The sequence below is a fragment of the Octopus bimaculoides genome, chromosome 2 (genome assembly GCF_046866305.1).
Source record: "Octopus bimaculoides isolate indiv1 chromosome 2, ASM4686630v1, whole genome shotgun sequence".
NCBI classification, from domain to species: domain Eukaryota; kingdom Metazoa; phylum Mollusca; class Cephalopoda; order Octopoda; family Octopodidae; genus Octopus; species Octopus bimaculoides.
Genome location: NC_142929.1, coordinates 44,017,189 through 44,042,853, shown reverse-complemented (window position 1 = coordinate 44,042,853; position 25,665 = coordinate 44,017,189). Strand labels below are relative to the sequence as shown.

At 37.3% G+C, this 25,665-nt stretch overlaps 1 long non-coding RNA gene across 22 annotated transcripts in view; it reads left to right on the top strand.

The window, feature by feature from the left end:
- Window positions 1–25,665, top strand: part of LOC106880770 (uncharacterized) — a 241,227-nt gene that overhangs the window by 95,721 nt on the left and 119,841 nt on the right. For all 22 annotated transcript variants that reach the window (XR_016238849.1, XR_008266803.2, XR_016238847.1 and 19 more), the window contains one exon: window positions 14,656–14,787. This is a non-coding gene — a long non-coding RNA (uncharacterized LOC106880770). The remainder of the gene's footprint in view (window positions 1–14,655; window positions 14,788–25,665) is intronic.

Sequence of the window (25,665 nt, the reverse complement as noted above, 5' to 3'; positions counted from 1 at the left end):
TAGGGTTAAAGCAAATTTAAAATGAAAAAAGCAAATAAAACGAAGAATCGTTTGTTTATGTAGTCGGCACTTAATGTATATCGACTGAATGGACGTCAGTGATTGGTTGAAATTATCGAAATAAGACAATTTTTTACATGAAATAAATTCGAATACAAAAATATTTTTCTGTTCTATAACACAAAATAGATAAGTATACGAAGTTTGAAAGTCTTTCCGTACCAAAAACACTACGTAAAACATTAATGAAAAATGTGGCCCCCGTTTTAAAAAAGATCCACATGTGGATTGTTGGCGATTTTTTTCCTCCGTCTTCCTTCTCTCTTGGATTTTCCTCTGTCTCCTGTTTCTGAAGAAAAACCTTGCTTGAAACGTAAAACACCCTTTCTTTCTTTCTTTCTTTCCCTGTGCGTCTCTTAATACTTTGCATGCACCACGACCTCACGTTTGTTTTTCTTGTGCTTTTTCTTCGTTTTTTTTTGGGGGGGGGGGGATCGATCTATCTATATCGTCTTTAAAAGCATAAATCCGAAAACAGAAGCACTCTCTAAGTTATACAGCATTATATATTAAAATTAAATAAGGCCGGTTTATGAAATTATCTTAGGTTTCACGTCCAAGAATGGCTTAGCTTTATGGCGTAGAGGCCTTAAGCAAACAGGTTTGCGGATCTGATGATACGCCATAAGCTGAACCCTTCCTGGGCCTGAAACCTAAGGGAATCCCATAAACAAGCTTTATCTAACTTTATATATATATATATGAATACCCGTCAGAGTGTAAGTATCTTGAGAGAAAAGCTGAACATTAGAAGCATCAGTTGTGGCGTGCAAGAGAGACGATTGCGCTGGTATGGACATGTGGTGAGAATGGAGGAGGATAGCTGCGTGAAAAAGTGCCACACCCTAACAGTTGAGGGAACCCGTGGAAGAGGTAGGCCCAGGAAGACCTGGGCTGAGGTGGTGAGGCAAGACCTTCGTACATTGGGCCTCACCGAGGCGATGACTACGGACCGAGACCTTTGGAAATGGGCTGTGCGTGAGAAGACCCGGCAAGCCAAGTAAGATCGTTGCCAGTGCCCCTGGACTGGTTCTTGTGCGGGTGGCACATGAGATGCACCATTTTGAGCGTGGCCGTTGCCAGTACCGCCTGACTGGCTCCTGTAGGATTTTCGAGCGAGATCGTTGCCAGTGCCCCTGGACTGGCTTGTGCGGGTGGCACATAAAAGACACCATTTCGAGCGTGGCCGTTTTCGTGCGGGTGACACGTAAAAGCACCCACTACACTCTCTGAGTGGTTGGCGTTAGGAAGGGCATCCAGCTGTAGAAACTCTGCCAAATCAGACTGGAGCCTGGTGTTGCCATCCGGTTTCACCAGTCCTCAGTCAAATCGTCCAACCCATGCTAGCATGGAAAGCGGACGTTAAACGATGATGATGATGATGATGATGATATATATATATATATATATATATAGTCAATTCAAACATGAACAAGCAAGAAAAAACACGAAACAACAACGCGAAGATGTGGAATAAGTACAGTGTTATTGGACGCTCAGGAAAGGAAAGAAAAGAAAGAGGATTTCACTTTTCGAGCGGAGCTCTTCATTAGAAATATAAGAAAAGTCCGAAGAAAGGAAGACAGAGAAAGAAAATCGCCAAAGATGCACACGCGACACACACACATATCTATGTGTGTGTGTGTGTGTGTGTGTGTGTGTGTCTGTCTGTCTTTGTGTCTGTGCTTGTCCCCCACTTGACAACCGGTGTTGGTGTGTTTACGTCCCCCGCAGACTACCGGCCAAAGCGACCGATAGAATAAGTTTTAGGCTTTAAAAGATATGTCCTGGGGCCTATTTGTTCGACTCACACCCTTCAAGGCGATGCTCAAGCCTGGTCGCAACCTAATGACCAAACATGTAACCGAATAAAAGAATAATAAGGTGTGATTTAAAATTTTTAAAATATAACTTTTGTTCACATCCTGTCCGATTTTTGATTTGCCATAACGGTTACAATCGCGCGCGTGCACACAAACACACACACACACACACACACACACACACACTTTGTTAGAGGGAGGGCGAAAGGAAAGTGTACTTACAACTTTCATGGAACTTCAATACACACACACACACGCATACAAAAACATAGGCTTTAACTAATAATCTATTTCCAAAATCCTAATTATAAATATGACCGCATAACACTTCATTTCACGTTGCTGCAGTCCGCTGAGCTGTAAATGATTAACCCTGCGACGGACTGGCGTGCCATTTTGGGGGCAGTGTTGGGATCTCGGTCACTTATGCGCTCTGGATACCGGGTAACTGGCCCTTTGAGTACTAGGAATCATACTAGGACCTACTCATTGAATACTGAGCTGGAATAGTTAGCTACATACTCAACACCAATTCAATATGTACATACAGTTCAGCTAGTCCAACAACTGAAAACGTATCGTTGAATCCAACGAATTCACTTTCCGTATTTATTCGTGTTACAAGTCAAACTCCTGAAGCTTGGATTTTTGTTATTGGCGCAAATGTCGACGTGTTGGCTGAATGTTACTTTTCTATTTTGGGGAATTTTGATCTGGGATCTGTGCAGAACCATCCTTTGACGTAGACTGCATTTTGTTCACTAATTAACGTATGACGTAGACTGTTTTGTTCACTAATTGACATATGTTTTCAATGTGCCCTACAACTCAACATCCACGAACTCAGACATCCCAAACTAAAGAAGGATTTACAACTAAAAGCCCTATCATACATCTCCATACACAACCCTCTTAACAATGAAGCCTTCGACACCAACCTTCAAGACATTCCCCTGCTAAAAAAGGACCACAGAATGAACTTAATCCTTCAAACACACACCATCATAAAAAGCAAGAGACAACCCAAATCTATGAAAAGTCTCCTAACACAAGCCCGAATACGCTCAACAACAACACTGAAGCCGTCAGTAAAAAAAATGTGGAAGACCCCAACTGTGGGATATGCGTCAATTTAATTGAGGGATCAGAGTTCTTCAAACAGGGACAACGTTTCACAGTGAAGAGCAGCTTCACATGTGTTTCAGAGAACCTGATATACGCACTAACCTGCTCTGGGTGTCAAGAGCAATACATAGGTCAAATGAAAAACAGTCTACGTCAAAGGATGGCTCTGCACAGATCCCAGATCAAAATTCCCCAAAACAGAAAAATAGCATTCAGCCAACACATCGACATTTGCGCCAGTAACAAAAATCCAAGCTTCAGAATTTTTCCCCTCTACCAATTCAGGGACGATACGACCTGTAGCCAACGAATAAGTAAAGAGACTCTTTTTACAAAATACAGACCCCTTTTAAACGCATCTACAACTGACGACATATCTACCACGGCCTTAGAATAACCCACACGCAAATATTAAAAATGATACATTCAAGAGATACCCAACAATTCATTAAAAACAGCTATAATCCACAACGAGTCACTTTTAGGTCACTTGACCATTAAACATCCTACTACTATCATACCATCTCGCATTCCCTTATTATTCTCTCTTCTCTTTCTCTTTCTTCTTCTTCGTCTTATTTCTCTCCGCCACCTTGTTCCTTACTTTACTACTATTGCTGTTTGGAATAACACCTACGCAAATTTTATAAACAATACATTCAAAAGAGATATCTCAAGAATTCAATCACTACTACCATCTACAACAAGACACTTTCAGGGCACTTGACCGTTTAACATCCTACTACTATCATAGCACTCACGCATTCTTCTTCTTCTTCCCTACCAAGAATTCACAACGACCTCGAACTCACAAGAGAGACAGAGACAGGCAGAAACAAGGAAAATGCCCCTTGTATTTGAATACTATGCAAATATTCTTTAAAAAAACCTTTCATTTAATTGTTTTCTATATTTACAGTTGAAAAAGTCTCAATGACTGAAACCGGTACTGAAATGTTTTTTATAAAATTATTTTAGCATTTTCTACCTTGACTTTTTTTTTTCCATATCAACTCGTGTGTTCCTTTTCAACCTTCTACACACACACACACACACACACACACACACACACACACACACACACACACACACACACACACACACACACATATATTAGAATAGAGGAGCTTGAAGGAGACAAAACTACAAGCAGTAGCATGTAAATATTGGGTTTAAAATACCCCTTGTTTAGAAAAACCGGAAGGCTACCCGTCAATAATGTCTGTGTGTGTGTATGTGTGTGTGTGTGTGTGAGAGAGAGAGAAACACATACGCATAACCACACGTCTACGTAGATGCATTCATCGTTTTCATGGAGATAAGTCTTGATGATACTGTAATCTTAGTATATGAAACTAAATAAACAAATCTGTCTTGGGGACGATGATGATGATGATTACCACCATCACGACCATGATGAAGGAAATTAAAACTATCCGCCCACACTGAAATATGAACCGAAATAAGAAATTCTGCTGATTCTGGAATGTTTCTTTGTCTGCTCAATAAACGATATAGAGACCTAGGTATATACTTTGACATACTCTCTCTCTCTCTCTTTCTCTCTCTCTCTTTCTCTCTCTTTCTTTCTTTCTCTCTCTCTCTTTCTTTCTCTTTCTCTCTCTTTCTCTCTCTCTCTCTCTCTCTCTCTCAGTAAAGGCGCGTGGCCTAGAGTTTCGAACGTAGCAGTTACGCTCGTGAGATTGTGGTTTCGATCACCAGGCTGCTAGAGCGTTGTATTCTCGAGCAAAATACTCAACGTACGTGGCTGTGTGCGTAGGGAGTTTGCTTCCTAGCCACGTGGTTCCCGGTTCAATTCTGCTGTGTCGCACTTTGGACACATATCCACTATCATACTTACGGGTCGACCAAAGCCTTTTGAGTGGATTTGGTAAACAGGAACTGAAAGGCGGCGAGCTGGCAGAAACGTTATCACGCCGGGCGAAATGCTTAGCGGTATTTCGTCTGCCATTACGTTCTGAGTTCAAATTCCGCGGAGGTCGACTTTGCCTTTCATCCTTTCGGGGTCGATAAATTAAGTACCAGTTACACACTGGGTCGATCTAATCAACTTATCCCTTTGTCTGTCCTTGTTTGTCCCCTCTATGTTTACTCCTTGTGGGCAATAAAGAAATAAGAAACTAAAAGAAGCCTGCGACACACTCGCACTCACACACACACACATTCATACATACGCGTGTGCGCGCACGTGTGTGTGCGTGTTCTCGTACGTGCGTGTCTGTATCCGAGTATGTGCACGTAGTGTGTTTCTGTGTGTCTTCTTGTCTTGACAGCGAGGTGATAGTTGTATACGAGTATCACTGTAATACAAGCAGAGACCTTTATTTCCAGTATTCTGCAAAAACATGCCTGGTCATGGGGCAATGTTACCTTGGCAATATGATAGGTGAGTGTTGACAACCAGAAGGGCATCAGGTTGTAGAGAAACTGCCTCCATAAACACAGTCCAACCCATGCAAGCATGGAAATGTATAGATGTTAAAATGATAATAGATAGATAGGTAGGTAGGTAGATAGATAGATAGATAGATAGATAGATAGATAGATAGATAGATAGATAGATAGAGCTATGCACATCAGTGGTTGTACATCTGTATAAGGATATATGTAAATAGATATACATAGTTATGTGTGTTTGTATATAATAATAGTAGGCATCTGTCAGTCTTGTGAGGCCATGGATATGTATGTATGTATGCATGCACGTGTGTGTGTGTGTGTGTTTGTGCATAGCTCAGTGATTAAGGAAATAGAACAGAAATCCCCTGTATAGAAGTGTATTTTAGTGCATGCGTGACTGAGTTGGTTAAAGTACTTGATTATTTTGATTTTTATCCTGACATATGTTCAAGCATAGAATTCCTGAAATTTCACTACTGAGGCTCCTCTGTATATAAAAGAAACAAAATAACAACAACAACAATAATAATGATGATAATAATCAGAACAACTCATGCAGTAAAATAAATCTAGCTTATTGGTTCAGTTGGTTCATGAATTCAATTTAAATAGGAGAGGAAGTAAAACAACACAAAAAAAGGAATGGACTGATTAAACTGGAATGTTGATTACTGAGGATTCTTCAAACAATATTTTCCCTTGCACTGGTGCTCCACTAGAGGTTTCTCAGTGTTTCTCAGATATAAAAAAAAAAAAAATGATTTTAAGGCTTTAGAAAATTTATACTTATATTTAAGCATCTTGAAAACGTTGTTCTTTATAATGTTATTGATAAAGGTTTAGGCATGGGTATGTGGTTAAGGTTTGTTTCACAAACGCATGGTTTTGGGCTCTGTTCTATTGTGTGGCACACTGGGTAAATATTTTCTACTATAGCCCCTGGCTGATTAATGACTTGAGTGAATTTGGCAGTTGAAAACTCTGGAAGCAACCTCTCTCCTTCTGTCTCTCACACACACACACGTGTGTGTGTGTGTGTGTGTGTGTGTGTACAAAAGAAAATACAATGAAGTGCTTTAACTACGGTATTAGAACTTTTTAGCTCTTGTTTCTAGCAATGTAGGTATTCTAACACCCTAGTCATATTTAGTGACAATTATAGTTTTTGGTAAAACATTGCACATGGCGGTCTATATTAATTTATACACACACACACACATAGGCGACACAACCGTGGCTGTGCAGTAAGCAGTTTGTTTTCCAACTTCATTGTTCTGGGCTCAGTCCCACTGCATTGTACCTGAGACAAATGTCTTTACTATAACCTTGTCTTTACTATAGCATTGTGAGTGGATCTGGTAGACAGAATCTGAAAGAAGCCCACCATGTATACATATATATATTTATATCAGTGGTGCCACATGAAAAGCATCTAGTCCACACTGTAAAGTGGTTAGCATTTGGAAGGGCATCCAGCTGTAAAAGTCATGCCAAAACTAACCTTGCTTTTACTAGTACCATGTAAGAAGCACTGAGTCTACTCTGCAGTGTGGTTGGTGTTAGGAAGAGCATGCAGCCATGAAAACCCTGCCAAAACAGACACAGTAGCCTGTCAACCGTCCTACCCATGGAAGATGGACATTAAATGATGATGATGATATCTATCTATCTATCTATCTATCTATCTATCTATCTATATATATATATCTATATATATATATATATATCTATATATATATATATATATATCTATATATATATATATATATATCTATATATATATATATATATATCTATATATATATATATATATCTATATATATATATATATATATATATCTATATATATATATATATATCTATATATATATATATATATCTATATATATATATATATATCTATATATATATATATATATCTATATATATATATATATATATATATATATATATATATATATGTTGCCAGTGCCCCTGGACTGGCTTGTGCGGGTGGCACATAAAAGACACCATTTCGAGCGTGGCCGTTTTCGTGCGGGTGACACGTAAAAGCACCCACTACACTCTCTGAGTGGTTGGCGTTAGGAAGGGCATCCAGCTGTAGAAACTCTGCCAAATCAGACTGGAGCCTGGTGTTGCCATCCGGTTTCACCAGTCCTCAGTCAAATCGTCCAACCCATGCTAGCATGGAAAGCGGACGTTAAACGATGATGATGATGATGATATACACACACACGTGTGTGTGTGTTTATCTTTGTGTCTATGTTCATTACCCACCATTACTTGACATGTGGTGTTGGTGTGTTTACATCTCCTTAACTTAGTGGTTTGACAAAAGAGACCAATAGAATGAGTATCTGGCTTAAAAATATAAGTACTGGAGTATATTCCTGCGACTAAAATTCTTCAAAGAGGTGCCTCAATATGGCTGCAGTCTAATGCCAGAAACAAGCAAAAAATAAACACAGACATGCAATATGTGTATATGATATTATACATTATGCTATATATGCATATTATTCATTATATATGTAATATATATATATATATGTATGTGTTGTGCTTGTCCCCACTGCTTGACAGTTTTAACACTTTGGCAATAAGAGATCAATAGAAAATGTCCAAAACTCAAAGTTAGTATAAGGATCAATTTCTTTGACTAACATCCTTCAAACTGATGCTCCAGCAAGGCTGCAATCATATGACAGAAGCAAGTAAAAGAATAAATCGTAGCAATAGGTCTGCTTATCTGTTATCTGTTACTTGTTTCAGTCATTAGACTGTGGTCTTACTGGAGCACCACCTTAAAGGGATTAGTTGAAGGAATCATCCTAGTTTTTATTTTTTATGTCTCTTTCACTGAATTGTTAATAATGTATAAGAACATAAACATAACTATCACTGGTTGTCAAGCAGCAGTAGTGGGACAAAGATGTTCTTGACTCTCATTGTGGTCTCCCATGTGATGTTCTTCATCATCTTTAACAATGACAGTCAAGAACATCTTTCTCCTTCAGATGAAAGGACAATTCAGAAATATTGGACTCCTCTTACTGGCACTCCTTTGGTTATATTGGTGAGTGTTCTATTTGATTTGATCACTCATGATTGATCACTCATGAAATTGGTCACTCATGAAACAAGCAAGTGGCTGAGTACTCCAGTATCAGGACAAAATCTTCCCTGGACAAAATTATCATTATTCTAATCAATCGTAAATATCTAAATTTTTTTTATAAAATTTCACTTTCGTAAAATAATTTTATCGTAAAGAAAGAACAATATTTCAGGGTATATTGACTACTAGGGGATTTTGTTCATGGGGGCGGATTTTGTCCTTGGTGGGGATTTTGTCCTAGGACTGAGCACTCCATCGACACACAAACCCTTAGAATAGTTCTCAGGGAGATTCAGTGACACAGAACATGACAAGGCTGGCCCTTTTGAATAACAGGTATAACTCATTTTTGCTTGATGTGTGGGCTGGAGCAACACGAAATAAAGTGTCTTGCTGAAGAACCCAACACACCACTAGGAATCAAACTCATGATCTTGTGATCGTGAGCTGAATCAACCTAACCACTAAGCCACGTTCCTTCACCTATATAATAAAGCATACAAACTTACCCTAACTTCTAAACTTATGACATAATTTTTGACAACACAACCACCACCTGTTTCTGTAATATTGACTATAATTTTTAACCAGTCGTTAATATATTTTGATACAATTGTAGTCAAACTAGGATAGTTCAAAGAATACTAAATAAACAAGATATAACAATAGAATTAAGCAAGAAACAAAATTGAGGACATTTTCCATTCTCTTCTTTATTGTATTCTGTTGTATTAATGTCTGTGTTTATTTATAAATATATATATATTTAGATTTTTTTTGTTTTATGCTTAGACTTAATATATACAAATCTCATTACAATTTTAACAAAACAAAATTATTTGACCTTTAAAAAAGATAAATCTTCACAACCACATAGTTCCAGGTTGTGTCCCACCATGTGACACCTTGGGCAAGTGTCTTCTACTATAGCCCTGGGCCAACCAAAGCCTTGTAAGTGGATATGGTAGATGAAAACTGAAAGAAACTAGTTACACACTTGTGTGTATTTTTGTTTGTCTTCTACCCACAACTTGGCAACCCAGAAACATAGCAGTTTGACAATACAGACTAATAAAATAAGTAATAGTCCTTAAAAAATATGTACTAAGGTCAATTTGTTTGACTAAAACTCTTCAAAGTGGTGCCCCAGCATGGCCACAATCAAATGACTAAGACAAAAGATATGACAGAAATAAAACGATATTCTTTGCAGTAATGAAATAAAATAGTAGTTAGAATTAAAAAAAGTATGCTTCTTAGCAAGCAACTCAGACAATGGCTTATAAACTTGTATCTCTTTGAAGAAGAAAAAATTTTCCAAAGCATTAAATATAATTTCTCACAGTAATTGAATTCTCTGTGAGTTATTATTCATCTGAAAGAGAAGACTCCGTTCAGTCATGAAGGGCCATGGGATTGCACTTAGAAAGTTACCCCCCCCCCCCCCCCCGAAGCAGAAGTCTAGGCAAGGTTGTTTATGCAAGACCAACAGTAGCCTAAGCCTCCCCTCTCCAGCCTTCCCTTTTCATGCCACCTCTCCATGCCACCGATGTTATCGAAGGGAAAGGCAAAGGCTGGTACAGCTTGGCACCAGTGATGTTGCAACTCATTTCCACAGCTGAGTGAACTGGAGCAACGTGAAATAAAGTGTCTTGCTCAAAAACCCAACACACAGCCCGGTCCGGGAATCAAACTCACTACCTCATGATTGTGAGTTCGATGCTCTAGCCATTGAGCCATGCACCTTCACTGTTATTATCTACAAACATTTAAAACAAATTATTGGTTGTTGTTGTTTAACCCTAGATTAGCTTAGATTGTGGAGGTGCAATGGCCCAGGCGTTAGGGCAGCGGACTCGTGGTCATAGGATCGCGGTTTCGATTCCCAGACCGGGCGTTGTGAGTGTTTATTGAGCGAAAACAACTAAAGCTCCACGAGGCTCCGGCAGGGGATGGTGGCGAACCCTGCTGTACTCTTTCACCACAACTTTCTCTCACTCTTACTTCCTGTTTCTGTTGTGCCTGTAATTCAAAGGGCCAGCCTTGTCACACTGAGTATCCCCGAGAACTACGTTAAAGGTACACGTGTCTCTGGAGTGCTCAGCTACTTGCACGTTAATTTCACGAGTAGGCTGTTCCGTTGATCGGATCAACTGGAAGCCTCGACATCGTAAGCGACGGAGTGCCAACAACAGCTTAGATTAAGCAGGTCATTTCAGCTGTGACCATCCCAACTTATTTTTTTAATATATCTAAAACTACATTGTTTAATGTGTTCTTTCTTCAAGTTATTAGCTTGTAATTTGAGAGAGAGATTGACTGCCATTTCTAACTGGCTGAGTGACCAAGTAGATGCTTCCTTACACGAGTTATGTTTCAACTCTGATTAAGTAGACCTTTTCTCATTAAGCTGATTTCTTAAAAACAAATTAATATAAAATTTTGATGGAAGATTATACTTTAGATCACTTTATAACAGTAAGTTCATGTCACAGAAGGAGGAGCTGTTTCAAATGAACTGGTCTCAAAATAGTTAATGAGGCTTGACCATCCATCTTATCTTTTATTTAAGCATAGTATATCAAGGACTACATGGTAAAATATGCCATCCTCTGTATAAGACGTTAGCATGTGATCTCAAGATTTGGCTGCTCTTGTTAGTAGACTGAGTGACTATGAAAAAGCTCTCTCATTGGCACAGATGTGTAGATAAATATAAATACATTTACTGCCTTGTAACTTACTACGTAATTGTTAAATAATTTATCTATACAGCTATATCTAAAGTGAATGGCTGCTCTTTCTAGCATATTGAGTGACTTTTAAGAAGCTCTATCATTAGTACATGTGTACATAGCTATGCATAGGTAAATACAAACACATCTACTTCTTTGTAACTTTCTATATAATTGTTAAATAACTTATTTGTACAACTATATCAAATGGTTTTTGTATACATGTGATAGAAGTATTTCACTAGTTAGACAAACAGACAGATAGAAAGACGAGAGAGAGAGAGATAGAGGTAATCCATTCGTAAATAGATGCATGACCAAAAACTATCGGATTCAATTTTTCAAAATTGCCTACTTCTGTAAAGTATGTTCAAATGTAAGCAAGCCGTCTTAGATATCAAATGGTAAAAGTTATCTATAATTACATCTAAAACAGAGCTGAATACATAGCACCACCAACTTCATTAATTTGTTCTCTTTTTTGATGTGATGTTTGAATCTTTTATGAAGTGGTGTTCTAAACACAAGATAGAACCTCACTGAAACTTGTGATTTAATTATTTCTCAGGCATAATTTCTTTCTAACATAAATTATCTACCTACCTATCTACCACATATCTGTCTGTTTACCCTATATCTGTCTGTCTACCATATATCTCTGTCTATCTACCATATATCTCTGTCTATCTATCTATCTATCTGCCAACATACACATCTACCAGCCTGCCTACCTACTAACATGTATGTAATATAAGTGTGTGGGGGAGGGAGTGAATGAGAGAGAGAGAGAAGGGGGCGTGGGGAGAAGCTTCAACTCAAATTTCTATCCATGAGACCGTTCTCTTATTCATTTGGCCACAGTACTGATCAATACAAAATTCAGATCCCAACTGATGCAATGAAATACAATCTGGGACAATTTGGTCACAAAGGGACATCTTAACCCTGAAACTACAGTTGCACTTACACCCTTCCCACGCACAATTTAATGATCCTTCATGAGTTTCTTTATAATTACTTTCTTTTGATTAAATGCAAGTCCTTTGATTTTTTTTCTCTTTCTTTTTTAATATGGTATCTGATTATTTGATTCATCATCACCATATTACAAGTATTATTGTTTTTTTTTCCTCTTACTAGTAAATGAAAATAAACTCCAATCTGTTGAGGCTTGGTTATATAACACAAATGTATTGAATCACACACAATGACGTTAACTCTGGGTATTTTCTTGTTTGTTGGGGTGTTTTTCTGATTTTATTTATGTTTTCTATGTACACATGATATTTCTAACTAAATTTTCTCATTGGATATTCTTATGCCGATGTCTTTACTCATTAACCATAACCTTTTAGTATTCAGATTATTCCATCAAATGTAATGCTTATTTATTCACATCATCTTGAATTAATGATGCATTATCTCATAGCTTCAAGATTTCAATAATGCAATTGTTTACTTCTAAAATGACATCTAAGAGTAGGTGTGATAGGTCACACTGGCCAGTTTCAACATAAAACTGGTTGAATTTTTGAGCCAGATATGGTCGTAAGATTATGGTTTCAATTCCTGGCATCCTGTCCAGGTGGGGAATATACTGGTGCTTATGAGTTGGCACAACTGAGAAGGTAACTTTACCTTTTACTGGCATTATTAGTTCTTCAAAGGAGATAAGCTGGCAGAATCATTAGCACACTAGACAAAATGCTCTGTGTTCAAATTCTACTGAGGTTAACTTTGTCTTTCATCCTTTCAGGGATTGATGTAATAGGTATCAATTAAGTACCAGGGTCAATGTAATCAACTTGCCCCCTTCTCCAAGATTTCAGGCCTTGTGCCTGTGGTAGAAAGGTATATTTGTATTCTTTCTAAAAGTAGTGAGCTGGTAGAATCATTAGTGAGCTGGACAAAATGCTTAGTGGCGTGTCATCTGGTTTCACATTCTGATTCAAAAGTCAATGAGGTCAGCTTTGCCTTTCATCCTTTCGCGGTCTGGTCGATGAAATATAGCATGAGTCAAGTACTTAAGTTAATATAATCAACTAACCCTCCCTACAAAATTTCAGGCCTTGTGCATATAACAGAATCAATTATTGTTACTGCTGTGAAAATGTTTCAGATGAGTACAATAATTAATACATTAAGAAGTTCCAGGAGGTATTTATTTAGTTGGCTAATGAGTCTTCCTCAAATTGCCATCCCTTTGTAATTCCCCTCCTCACGTTTTCCCTCAGATGTCAGTGTGCAGATGTTATGTTCGAGTTAAATATAAACTGCATCAATCATAACAATCTCAGAAGGACTTCAAAGGTCATAGATGCAGCCCATTCGCTTAACTAAGCCATAACACCCCACACCCAAAACACACACATACAGTTAGGAAATTGGGAGTTAAGTTTACCTCTCATACTGCTAGTGTATTGTTCTGCTGTAGGCTATCCATGACCTTGTTACTTGGCAACAGAGCAGGTAATGGAAAAGTTGAGAAGTTTATTAATAGGCAAATCTGTTTAGCTTTACATTTTTAACTGTTTTACTTCCGGACTTATGGTATTTTGTTGGAACAATTATTTTTACAGCTAGATGCCTGTATAACTACAAACAACTCATTTGGAAAGTAGGAGTAAGTAGGAGAGTGTTTTTGTCAGCCAGGCAAACTGGAGTAAGCTGAGTTATTTTCCTTGCTTAGTTTTACAGTTTAAACCATATGTGGTCAGTGGCACCAAAACTTCACATGTTTAAAACACCTGGGAAACAATTTGTGCCAGCGTTTTTTTTCATTTTCCCATCCCATATGTTAGGCTTTGTGCTTATGTGGAGATCAATATTGTTACTAAACTATTCTATATTTTCATTTTGTCATATTTATTTAAACTGTAAACTAGTACTAACTGTTGATCAGTCATCACTTTGATATTTCATTGTTGAAATGTCAACACTTCTTGTATGTGTGTGTGTGTGTATATATATATATATATATATATATATATATATATATATATATACAGTGGTGGACTGGGTCTAAAAATATTGGTTGCCAGGAGACCACAACTACAATGCCACCATTTAATTTTTTTTTTAATGTTATTAAAAGTATTCTTTTCAACTGCAAACACAGCCAGGCTGAAATAATGCATTCTTCCAGGAGTGAATAAAAAATTCTCAAACTTGAGGGGATGGGCCCCCATTTATGGATTCTAATGGCGCAGGGGGCCCACTTGCCATCTGGCAAGCTGGCAACCTGACCAGTCCACCACTATATATATATATATATATATATATATATATATATATATATATATATATATATAAAACATTACATCTCACTGAACTTTTTAACACCCTAATATCTATAACCTTTCTTTTATTGTAGACATCCAAGAAAGAAAAATGGGTAGACTACATTTCACTCCTTAGATTTCCGGTTTATCTTCCTGCTCAGGATGCGTTGATTGAATTTCAAATAGATGGAGGATCTGCAAATGGAATGACATTCATCTCAAATGTAATTTGTCACATTTTTCTAGCTTATTTTATTTTCTCCCTGGTAGTTTGCTTTCATTTTGTACAGTATAAGTTAGATGAAGTAATGCATTAATATTTTTTTACATACACAAACTTAAGTGTTATACACCCTTAGTAAAGTTATATTTACTACACTTGTTTCTTTCAAATCCTTTTGGCACCACTCATTTATTGTCCATTTTAGTGGGACTTTTTTAAAACTTAATTTTTTGTATTTGCATTAGGGTTAACAACTAGATGCCCTTTAACATACCATTTCTAAATCTTGCAAGTTGGCAGAATCATTAGCATGTTCTGAGTTCAAATGCTGACAAGGCTGACTATGCCTTTGTCCTTTTGGGGTCAATAAAATAAGTACAGGGATCAGTATAATCCACTAACTCACTCCCAGTAAAATTGGTGGCCAATACAGCTTGGCACCGGTGATGTTGCAACTCATTTCTACAGCTGAGTGAATTGGAGCACTGTGAAATAAAGTGTCTTGCTCAAGAACACAACACAGCCCGATCTGGGAATCAAACTCACTACCTCATGATTGTGAGCCTGATGCTCTAACCACTGAGCCATGTGCCATGGCAATTGAACTTTAAGGAGTGGGGAAACAAGGGAGCCCCTACATTGTTATTCACCCTGCTTGAATTAGCAGTCAGATCTCCTTCAGATAACATCCTATTACTTTAAGGACAACACACTGTATAATGTAATCTTGAATACACTATTCTAAACAAATGAATGGTTGATCATGGTTAAGCTAAACTACGGTTAAACAATGGTAACAATAACTTCTTTTTTTTTTTAATGAATTTTACTCTGTTAGCCACCCCAAACATTCAGTTTAAATAGAATTGAAAAGACTAGGAAGTTAAGTCTTCACTCATTCTAAGACAGATAAGCACAAAACAAAATAATAAAATAATGAACAAAAAGAAACAGTTTGAACAGAATGTCGTTGGTGTGAAGAAAACTGAAGGTTAAAGATTGAGGAAGTATCACAAATTAATTGGTCTTGTGAAAATTAGATTGAGCCTTTCAAGAATCTAAATAAGAGATATTGAGAAGAAGACCAACAGAATTGAATGGAATTTATTGTAGAACAGAGAGGATCTGTTTATGAAGAATTTCAGAAATTTGAATTAAGTAGCAGCATTGAGAAAGGAATTTCCAAAGTAAATTTTATACGAAGACAAGGCATTTTTTTTTCTTTTTCTCTTACTTGTTTCAGTCATTAGACTGTGGCCATACTGGAGGACCACCTTGAAGGATTTTAGATGAATGAATCAACCTCAGTGCTTCTTTTTTTTTTTTTAAAGCCTGGTACTTAGTCTATCAGTGTCTTTCACCAAATTGCTTGTCAAGCGGTGGTGCTTTTACCAAACTGGTTGTCAGGCGGTAGTGGGGGACAAATGCAGACACAAAGACACACAAACACACACACAGATACCACCCACCACACACGGGTTGGACAAAATAATGGAAACACCTAAAAATTTCAAACAAATTTATTTTAATATGGGGTAGAACTGCCTTTGGTAGCAATTACAGCTTAAATTCTATAAGGTATGGACTTGTACAAAGCTTGAATTATTTCCAAAGGAATTCTTGTCTGTTCTTCAGCTAAAACAGTCTCCAGTTCTTGTAGTGATGATGATGGAGGATATCAACTCCTTACTTGTTTTTCGAAAATGTACCATAAATGTTCAATAATATTGAGATCTGGGGACTGTGGTGGCCAGATACGATGTTCAACTTCACTAGAATGTTCCTCATGCCATTCAGTAACAACTTTAGCTGTGTGAATTGGTGCATTATCATCCTGAAAGATTGCGTTTCCCTCCAGAAACAGTTCTGCAACCATAGCATTTGATCAGAGAAAATGCTTAAATAGTCTTGACTATTAATTCTGCAATGAAGGGAAACTATTGGGCTAGCGAATTTCCAAGATATAGCTCCCCAGATCATCATAGTTCCTTCTCCATGTTTAAAAGTTGGAAGAAGGCAGTCTGGGTCAAATGCTTTTTTTTGGGCTGTCTGCACATGTATACTCGACCGGTGGTTGGAAATAAGGTAAAGGATGACTTGTCTGAGAAAATAACATTCTTCCACTGCTCTAGGGACCGATTCTGTAGGTTTTTACTCCACTCTAAACGCTTTCCAACATTTGCTTTTGAAAGTAGTGATTTTCTGATTGCAGTCCTCCCATGAAATCTGGCTTTGTGCAGCTCTCGGTGAACAGTTTTTGTGGAAACTGGGTTCTCAAGGTGGCCACTAAGCTCTGCAGTAATTTTGGGAGCTGCACTTTTGTGATCCTTTCTGACAATTCGCTTAAGAGTCCGACGATCCCTATCTGAAAGTTTTGGTTTTCTTCCAGAATTTTGTCTCTTTCTCAAAGGCTGTCATTACTTTTGAGACAGTACTTCATGATACACCAAACATTTTGGCTGTTTTCGTTACTCTAGCGCCTGCCATATGAGCACCAACAACTTGACCTCTTTGAAAGTCTGATAGATCTGTCATTTTAATGAATTTTAATTACCTTTTACTGTTGATTTCTGAAAAGAAACAGCAATTTTAGCAAAACATATTAAGCAACACTAATAATAAATAAAAAAAACATAAAAATAAACAAGCTTTTTTGCTAAATAACAATATATTTGTTTCAACAGCACCATGTCAATTCTGAAAACTGTTGAATTGGCCAACAGGCTATTTTAGTAAGAATTTATAATAGAGAGAAAGGATATTAAAAATAGTTTGTGGTATCTTGGGAGGGTCAGTATGCTAATATTTAAAAAGCGCACTGGTTCTATTTCACTTGTTTGTTTATTTATTAGTCAATTGACTAGATGACATAATTCATGCTATTGATGAGGTCACGAATGACAATGAAAGGATTTTGACAAACTTGATTGATTGATCAATTAACCAAACGATTACTCAAACAATCGATTAGTTAATTGGTTAAATAGTTAATTAGTTGACAAATAAATAATAAAAAGAAGTGATATAGAGTCAATGCCTGTGTTTATTATTGGCATAATGACCCTCCCAAGATGCAACAAAATATGTTACAACTGAAAGTTCACATTAAAAATCTTGCAAACCAAATACAAAAATATAAAAAATGTAACTAAATGAGCTTGACTGGTTGCTCTCATCACATTGATTCCCCACTTTATAGAAAGCCACCTGGTCAGGCCAACATTATGTCTAAGGTTAAATGTCTGAGTCATTTATTTATTCAATAGCTTGCTCTTACAGTATGTACTTCACTTTACTTCCTACTAATTTGTAAATTGTGTCATCATTTTAATTATAGCTTACTGGCAAAATGTTTCTATGACTATGACCCTACTGCCACCAACCATAGCTTGACAGTCATTAATTTGCCACGAGTTATTGTTAATACCATCATCAAAATCCAACGTCATTAGCAAGCATCAGTTCTTTCTCTTTGCTGGAGAGTGGGAAGAGGTGAAGCGTTATTTTTGCACTCTATTCGCCAGCAACACTGTCTGTAAGCAGTGAAGTTTCTGTGCCAAATTTTCCTATCATCTTTTAACACGAAATCATCACTGCCATTGCCATCACAAACTCCCCACCGTCACCAATACTTTTACCTACCCATCGACTTCAATAATGTTAGTAATGATATCTACTTGCTAACTAAGAAAAAAAAAATTGAAATCTGGGTGTTTCCACCATAAATTGACAAATTACTAAATTACTGAGGCTGTTAATGTCTAACAACTTGTTCATTATTCAAATAAATTCTGATCATTTTAATTGTTGCCACTTCTAAAATAATAATTAAAAAAAAAACCTGGACCTAAAAATGTCCTTTGAAAAAGAAACTTCACTGAAGGAACACTGAACAGCGAACATAAAGTTTAATCTCAGGTTCTTTTCCCACTTTGCTAAACAAAAATCATTTACACATAACCAGATTGCCCCTCTAATGGACCAAATTGGGTCATATACTAAAAATGTCCTCAAAATATACATATTCTTGAGTCAACGATATAAAAATGCATTTTCCCAAACGATAACCAAAACTGAACATAATACAAATGAATGCCTTGATCCTCAGAATTCAACTGCAGAGACATGTCTAAACATTAATGATATTATAGAAGATTCAAACTCAGCATCAGGACCAGATGGTTTCCTTGTCAAACCATTGAAGATGCTATTTCAAAAGTTGCTATATAACGACATATTCCCAAAACTGCTGAAAGGCTCAGTAGTAACACCTAGACATGAAGAAGGTAGCAGGTCTGAAGCTAAAAATTACAGACCTCTTTCTCTCTCTTCTCACAAATCTAAAATTGTCAGAGGCACTGTCCATAAAAGAATAACCTTGAGGAAAACAAACTCTCAGATACTACACAACTTCATCAACAGATGGGACAAAGTTGCCTGTCGTAGCAGCTGCAGTGCCATAACACTATCTTCAATAATCTCTTGAGAGGAATGGACACTGACTGTATATGCCTTAACTTCATTAAAGTGTTTGACAAGATCATGGAACCACCTGTCATAAGCCAAAGGACTTTAGAATCACAGGACCATTGGTGTCCGGGAAGCGAAATTTTTTTCCCATGTAAAAGCGGGTGACACGTAAAAGCACCCACTACACTCTCTGAGTGGTTGGCGTTAGGAAGGGCATCCAGCTGTAGAAACTCTGCCAAATCAGACTGGAGCCTGGTGTTGCCATCCGGTTTCACCAGTCCTCAGTCAAATCGTCCAACCCATGCTAGCATGGAAAGCGGACGTTAAACGATGATGATGATGATGATGAGAGTTCCGGACCCCAGTTATGAATTCATTTGCTTACAGCTAATCAGCGCTCAACTATCAAACCAGTTTATGAGCACATAACAAGTGATGGGTGATAAGATAAGGCCACTAGGGTAACGAATGATCATACTTATTTTCTCTTAATAATACTTGTTCTTCTTTCAATCATGGCTACCTCTTCGTAGTTATTTGTGATGTTGTTTACTTTGTAAAACAGTAAGGGGTGAGGGTTGCTAGCACATCGCCTTCTACCCACATTTTCCCCATCCACATCTTCACAATATGGGGCCCTAACAATATGCGATAATCGTTATAGATGCAAATCTATCTAATTACTTGTCTCCTTCTAAAATCGGGCATAACTTGGTGATCGATCGACTTGCAACACCGTTCTTCGTCTTGAGTTTACTTGCTAGAGTATGTTTTACCAAGTGATTGGTTGTTTTTAACACATTCCATTTGTGAATGTTATGTTGACAACAAGGTCAAGGTGAGCTCTAATTGGCTGTATGCAAATGAGTTCATTACTGGGGTCCAGAACTATTGTGGGAAAAAAAAAAAACTTCACGCCCAGGAAGTCGGTGATTTGCCTGTAATTTACAAATTCAATTTATTAGCACAAGCGGTTAGTAATAGCAGCTACATTACATCCTATTGGCTTAGAGACACTGTCACTATAAAAAAAAGCTATGGTTTTGCCTGGAACACCCTTGCTTATATGTATACTGAATCACAATCGATAAACAACAATAATAGAAGTTAAATCAGTATTCATAACATCAATTCTGTGATAACTAGAGCAATATCACTAGATCGTAGTCTCTGTCATTGCCTCATTAATTTTTCATTACTGTATTACTTTGATGATGGTTGTTTCTCTAATTAGAACTTATCTTGCCTGGTATCTCACATTTGTGAATCTACAATCCTATGAAGAAAGACGTAGCTATCCATAACTCCAGTACACACACACACACACATATATATATATATATCTTGTGTGTAAAGTTAGATGTATGACTGCTACTATTGAGTGTGTGTGTGTGTATATATATATATATATATATATAATGTATATATATATATATATTTATACACCCTGTCATGACGCCGTGTGGAAATTGTAAACGAGCGTCACCACCATGGAAGTGGTGTCATTTGTTTCCAATTTCGTGTGAAAATACATTTGGCCATGTCATAATATTACCTTACCTGGAAGCAGGTTAGGTTTTGTGATGAGAAGGGCACCTGGCAGTATAAAATGTGCTTCAGTGAATTCTGTCAAGCCCATGCAAGCTTGTAAAAGTCAATGATGATGACGCTGATGATAACGGGGTGTGTGTGTGTGTGTGTGTGCACGCGTCTATGCCAACTCAGCTGTATTTGATACAGAAATATGTCTGAATAGTAGTGGTCAATTAAATGTTTGGAATTCAAGGGTTGACTGCATTTGTAAAGTTATGTACTTGGAACAGACTTTACCTCCAAACCCTCTCTTCTCCTCTGCAAAAAAGACAAAAATCTAGATTAACAAACTACATTAATATTACATAGAAAAATACGAGCATGAAAAGTCGTATTCTTAAGATTATAAAGCTGGAAAAGTACAGGACAAGTTATTACCCCTGGAAAAGTATAGGACAAGCTATTACTTCTAGTAAAGTAAAGAATAAGAAACTTTTTAGTTAAAATATTGCAGCAAAGAATGCCAGTTCTCCTAATTTATCACTCTTTACAGTTCTCATCTTTTAAATTTATTGTACAAAACTGTTCAGCTGATTTGTAAGTTTGTCTAATTAGTTACTTTTTTCTGTATTTAAGGTAGTAAATTAGCCAAATTCTACTTAAATAAATATAGTGATATTTGTAAAGTATAATAAAATAAGTTTTAATATTCAAATTTCAATTTTAGCTGCAATATTTTAAGTAAAAAGCTTCTTATTCTTTACTTTACTAGAAGTAATAGTTTGTCCTATATTCTTTTACAGGTGTAATAACTTGTCCTGTACTTTTCCAGGTTTAAAATTTTAAGAATATGACTTTCCATGCTTGCATTTTTCCATGTAATCCATGATTTTTCCAGGCATTGCTGTTATAACATAATTAATAATGTGTCAATTAATAATTTAAGATTTTACCTCATAAAATACTGAAAGATAATATTTCAATTTTTCCATGTAAGTGATAATAATGTTTCAATTTTTTTTCGTGTTTAATTTAAATATATGTTGTGATTGAATTATTTGATATTACCCATCCACACCAAATTAATGGCAGGGATTTTTCCCATGTTGTTGGTTGCACCATGGCTCACCAAAAGTTACAAACAAGACCCCAAAGCCATCAGTTACCAGGCTCACCTTAAGTAACCTAAATTTGCAATATTAGGAGGTCACAGGAATTCATTCAACGAAAAAAAAAATTCCAGTGATTCCGGGATTGGGGGGGAACCCCCCACCTCCTTTTTTCCGAACCAAAATAAGGGATTTGCAGCATATTAGGAGGTCAGGGTACTTGATTCCATGCAAAAAATCAAATTTTTTCTTTCTTGGTGAAAATCGTGCAGTTGTCAATATAGAAATTGACCATACTGTTGTTATTTAGCCTCAAATAAACTCTGATACTGCAAACGTATCATCAAAGACATTCCAGCCTTCAGCAAACTGTCTTTTTAGAGATAACCTAGGGCATTACATACATAAATGATCTGTACATCTCAGTCAACCTCGGTGAATTTGAACTCAAATACGTAAAGACAGACAAAAATACTGTTAAGCATGTCACCCAGTGGTCTAATGTTTCTGCCAGCTCGCCGCCTTAGAAAGTAAACATTGATTTTAGAAATATTTTCTTTATTCTTATAGCTGAAGTGTTACTCCCTTACTGACACTAAATTTCGTAACATTTTACTCATAACTTTTATTCTAAATTTTGTTCAATGCGACTAGTGATTCTGAATTGCTCATGCATTTTTCTATCATTTAAGCCTAAGAAAGGTAAACTTTTAATTTAAAATTAAAAAAGGGTGGACATTGGAATTAGACACTGAGGGGAAATGGCTGTAACTTTTTTATTTTTTAATTTTGACGATTTTCGTTTTCGATAATGTGTTCTATATGTCACGGTCATGCGATTCCCCCTAAAAAAAATTTTGGACCCCATCCCTCCCCCACTCCCACACACGGGGAGGGGGGGATTTTAAAAATTTTATTTTGGCGATTTTCATTTTTGACATTGTGTTCTACATGTCCAGGTCGTACGAATAGCTTTCTCGCAACTTAGATGTGAAAATGAACGGCTTACATTTATATTGAAACAGAAAAAGGATCATATGTGAAGTCCCCACCACGAAACTTGATATGCTAGAAATAACAGCTGAACGCGGACAATCCAAATCTTGCATTGGTCCAGATGGGCTATATGTAAATAAATATGAAGGAAAAAATGCGCTTTGGCAAACGGGGTTAGGGTTAGGGTCGGGGTTTGGGTTAGGTTTTGAGTTAGGGTTAGGGTAAACCTAACCCTAACTCTAACCCGCAGGTCCAGATGGACTATATGTAATCTGAACCTTTCCCCCCCTTATTTATTTTTTTTTTTTACGGAATCCCACGTTTTAGGCTATGGAGATTCCGATTCTGAAAAAAAATTGTTTGAAAAATTTCAATTCCCCCCCCCCCCCCCTCACCAAGCAGGTTATTTACATGCTCGAAATAACAGCCAAATCTGGTTAGGGTTAGGGTTAGGTTTACCCTAACTCAAAACCTAACCCTAACCCCGTTTGCCAAAGCGCATTTTTTCCTTCATATTTATTTACATATAGTCCATCTGGACCAATGCAAGATTTGGATTTTAAAAATCACCCCCGCCCGTGTGTGGGGGAGGGATGGGGTCCAACATTTTTTTTAGGGGGAATCGCATGACCGTGACATATAGAACACATTATCGAAAACGAAAATCGTCAAAATTAAAAAATAAAAAAGTTACAGCCATTTTCCCTCAGTGTCTAATTCCAATGTCCACCTAAAAAAGTTTGTTAATTGAAGGTGAACAGGTGCCTTACTGCCCCCTCCTCCCTTGAGGCCGCAGATATTTTGATGTAACATTTTTTTCTGCTGAACCAAATCTCAAACTATTTATGCCAAAGTGTAGCTGAGGAGGTGTCCTCTTTAAAACTGTTAACAGTTTGCAATTTAGTCGAGAACTGAATTAGTGGTGAAGCTTGAAAGCTGCTGCGATTGACGAAATGGTGGACTTAAGAATGTATTCAACCACTACTTGTGGTTGAATGGTTAATCTTACTTACTGAACTGCATCCTTTCGCTTCTGAATATTTAAATAGAAAACAATGCTCACTTGCTCACAAAGTCCAGAAATATAGACAGGAAAAAATATAAAAGTAACAACTCAACAATGCATTTACTAAATACAAAACAGCAGCACATCTCACAACTAAAATTAAAATGTAAACGTTGTTGTTATCTTTTAACTGTGATCATTTGTGATTAAGCAGACCAATATATGATGAATGAATATGGTCGGTCAAGATAGCTGTATGACTACAAAAATATAGCTAGAGTTATATTTTTGTAGTAATAGTATGTCACGGACTACACCATCCTATGCACCATTCGATTATCCAAGATGCTAAGCAGTGATTTGAAAGTGATTTCTGGAAGGTTTAGCTACTAAATACAAAGGAAAGTTTAATGAAAAATTTTCTTATCAACTCCTGGTGGCTTCGTCACCGCTCCTCTCTCACTGTTTTTATTTCTCCCTCTCTCAGTCACAGACACTGCATTACATCTACCTGTCAGGAAGGAGACTGCGAAGTGTCTTTTATTCTTGGATTGTCATCTCCGCCCCCTCTCTCATACACACACACACACACGCGCGCGCGCCGTGTTTGTTTTCGTCACTGCCCCCAACGATCGTTCAGTTCCCAGCAGCTGTCCGCTGTTGACACCGCCAAACGTGACAATATTATCGTTAAAGGCGTAAAATTGTAAGGATCCTTTGGACGATATCTGACGAGGAATGATCTGTCACGTGTGTGAATTTTTCCATCTTCACCGTTGTTGCGTTTCTGTTTAAATTTTGCAACTTACGTGATGAATTAGCTTATAAAATGAAAAACGCATAACGAGAGGAACAAGTTTTGTTTTAGCTGCCTCACAACTTATACAACGCACACACACACACACACACACACACACATACACATACACATACACGCATCCTTAACCAGTTTCTTATATATACCTGAAGCTTGGTGTTCTTCAAGGAGGAATTAACTATATTTTTGCGGTTCCCAAGGAATTTAGTTGGGGAATTTGGAAAGTTTAATGGTCCTTGGAATTGCGGGTCAACTCCCATGTTCTCCTGGCTGAACAGGCCTATAATACAAATGCTTTCCATCGATAACTGTCTCGTATTTACCCTCGACGTTTTCTCTGTTTTTGCTTGTTTCTGGGGCACCGCCTTAAAAGGGTTAGTCGAATAAATCGATCAATTGAACTCATTCTTCTTAAGTCTAGTACTTATTCTGTCGGATAATCCTTTGTCCAATAGATGAATTAATTATAGGGACATAAACAAACTAATACCGGTTGTGAAGCAGTATTGGTAGTATGTAGTTTCTGTCAACAAAATTCACTCACAAGCGTGGTACTTACTGAACCATAGTGGTTGCGAAGCAAACTTCACAGGTACTACTAAAGCAGCACGGTCCCGAATGCGCTAGCGAGTCGTGAGTGGTCGATCCTAACCCTAACCCTAACCTGCGTGTGCAAATGAATACGTGTTTAGGGTTAGGGTTAGGATCGACCACTCACGACTAGCTAGCACAGACGCATGACTGCGCGTTCGGGACCGTGCTGCTTTAGTAGTACCAACTTCACAGCCATATCTGCACCCGAAACGCAGTGAGGTACATTCCTTTATTCTTTTAATTGTTTCAGTCATTTGACTGCAACCGTGCTGGAGCACCACCTGGAAGGGTTCTTAGTCCAACAAATTGACCCCAAGACTCTCTTTTTAAAGCTTGGTACTTATTCTATTGGTC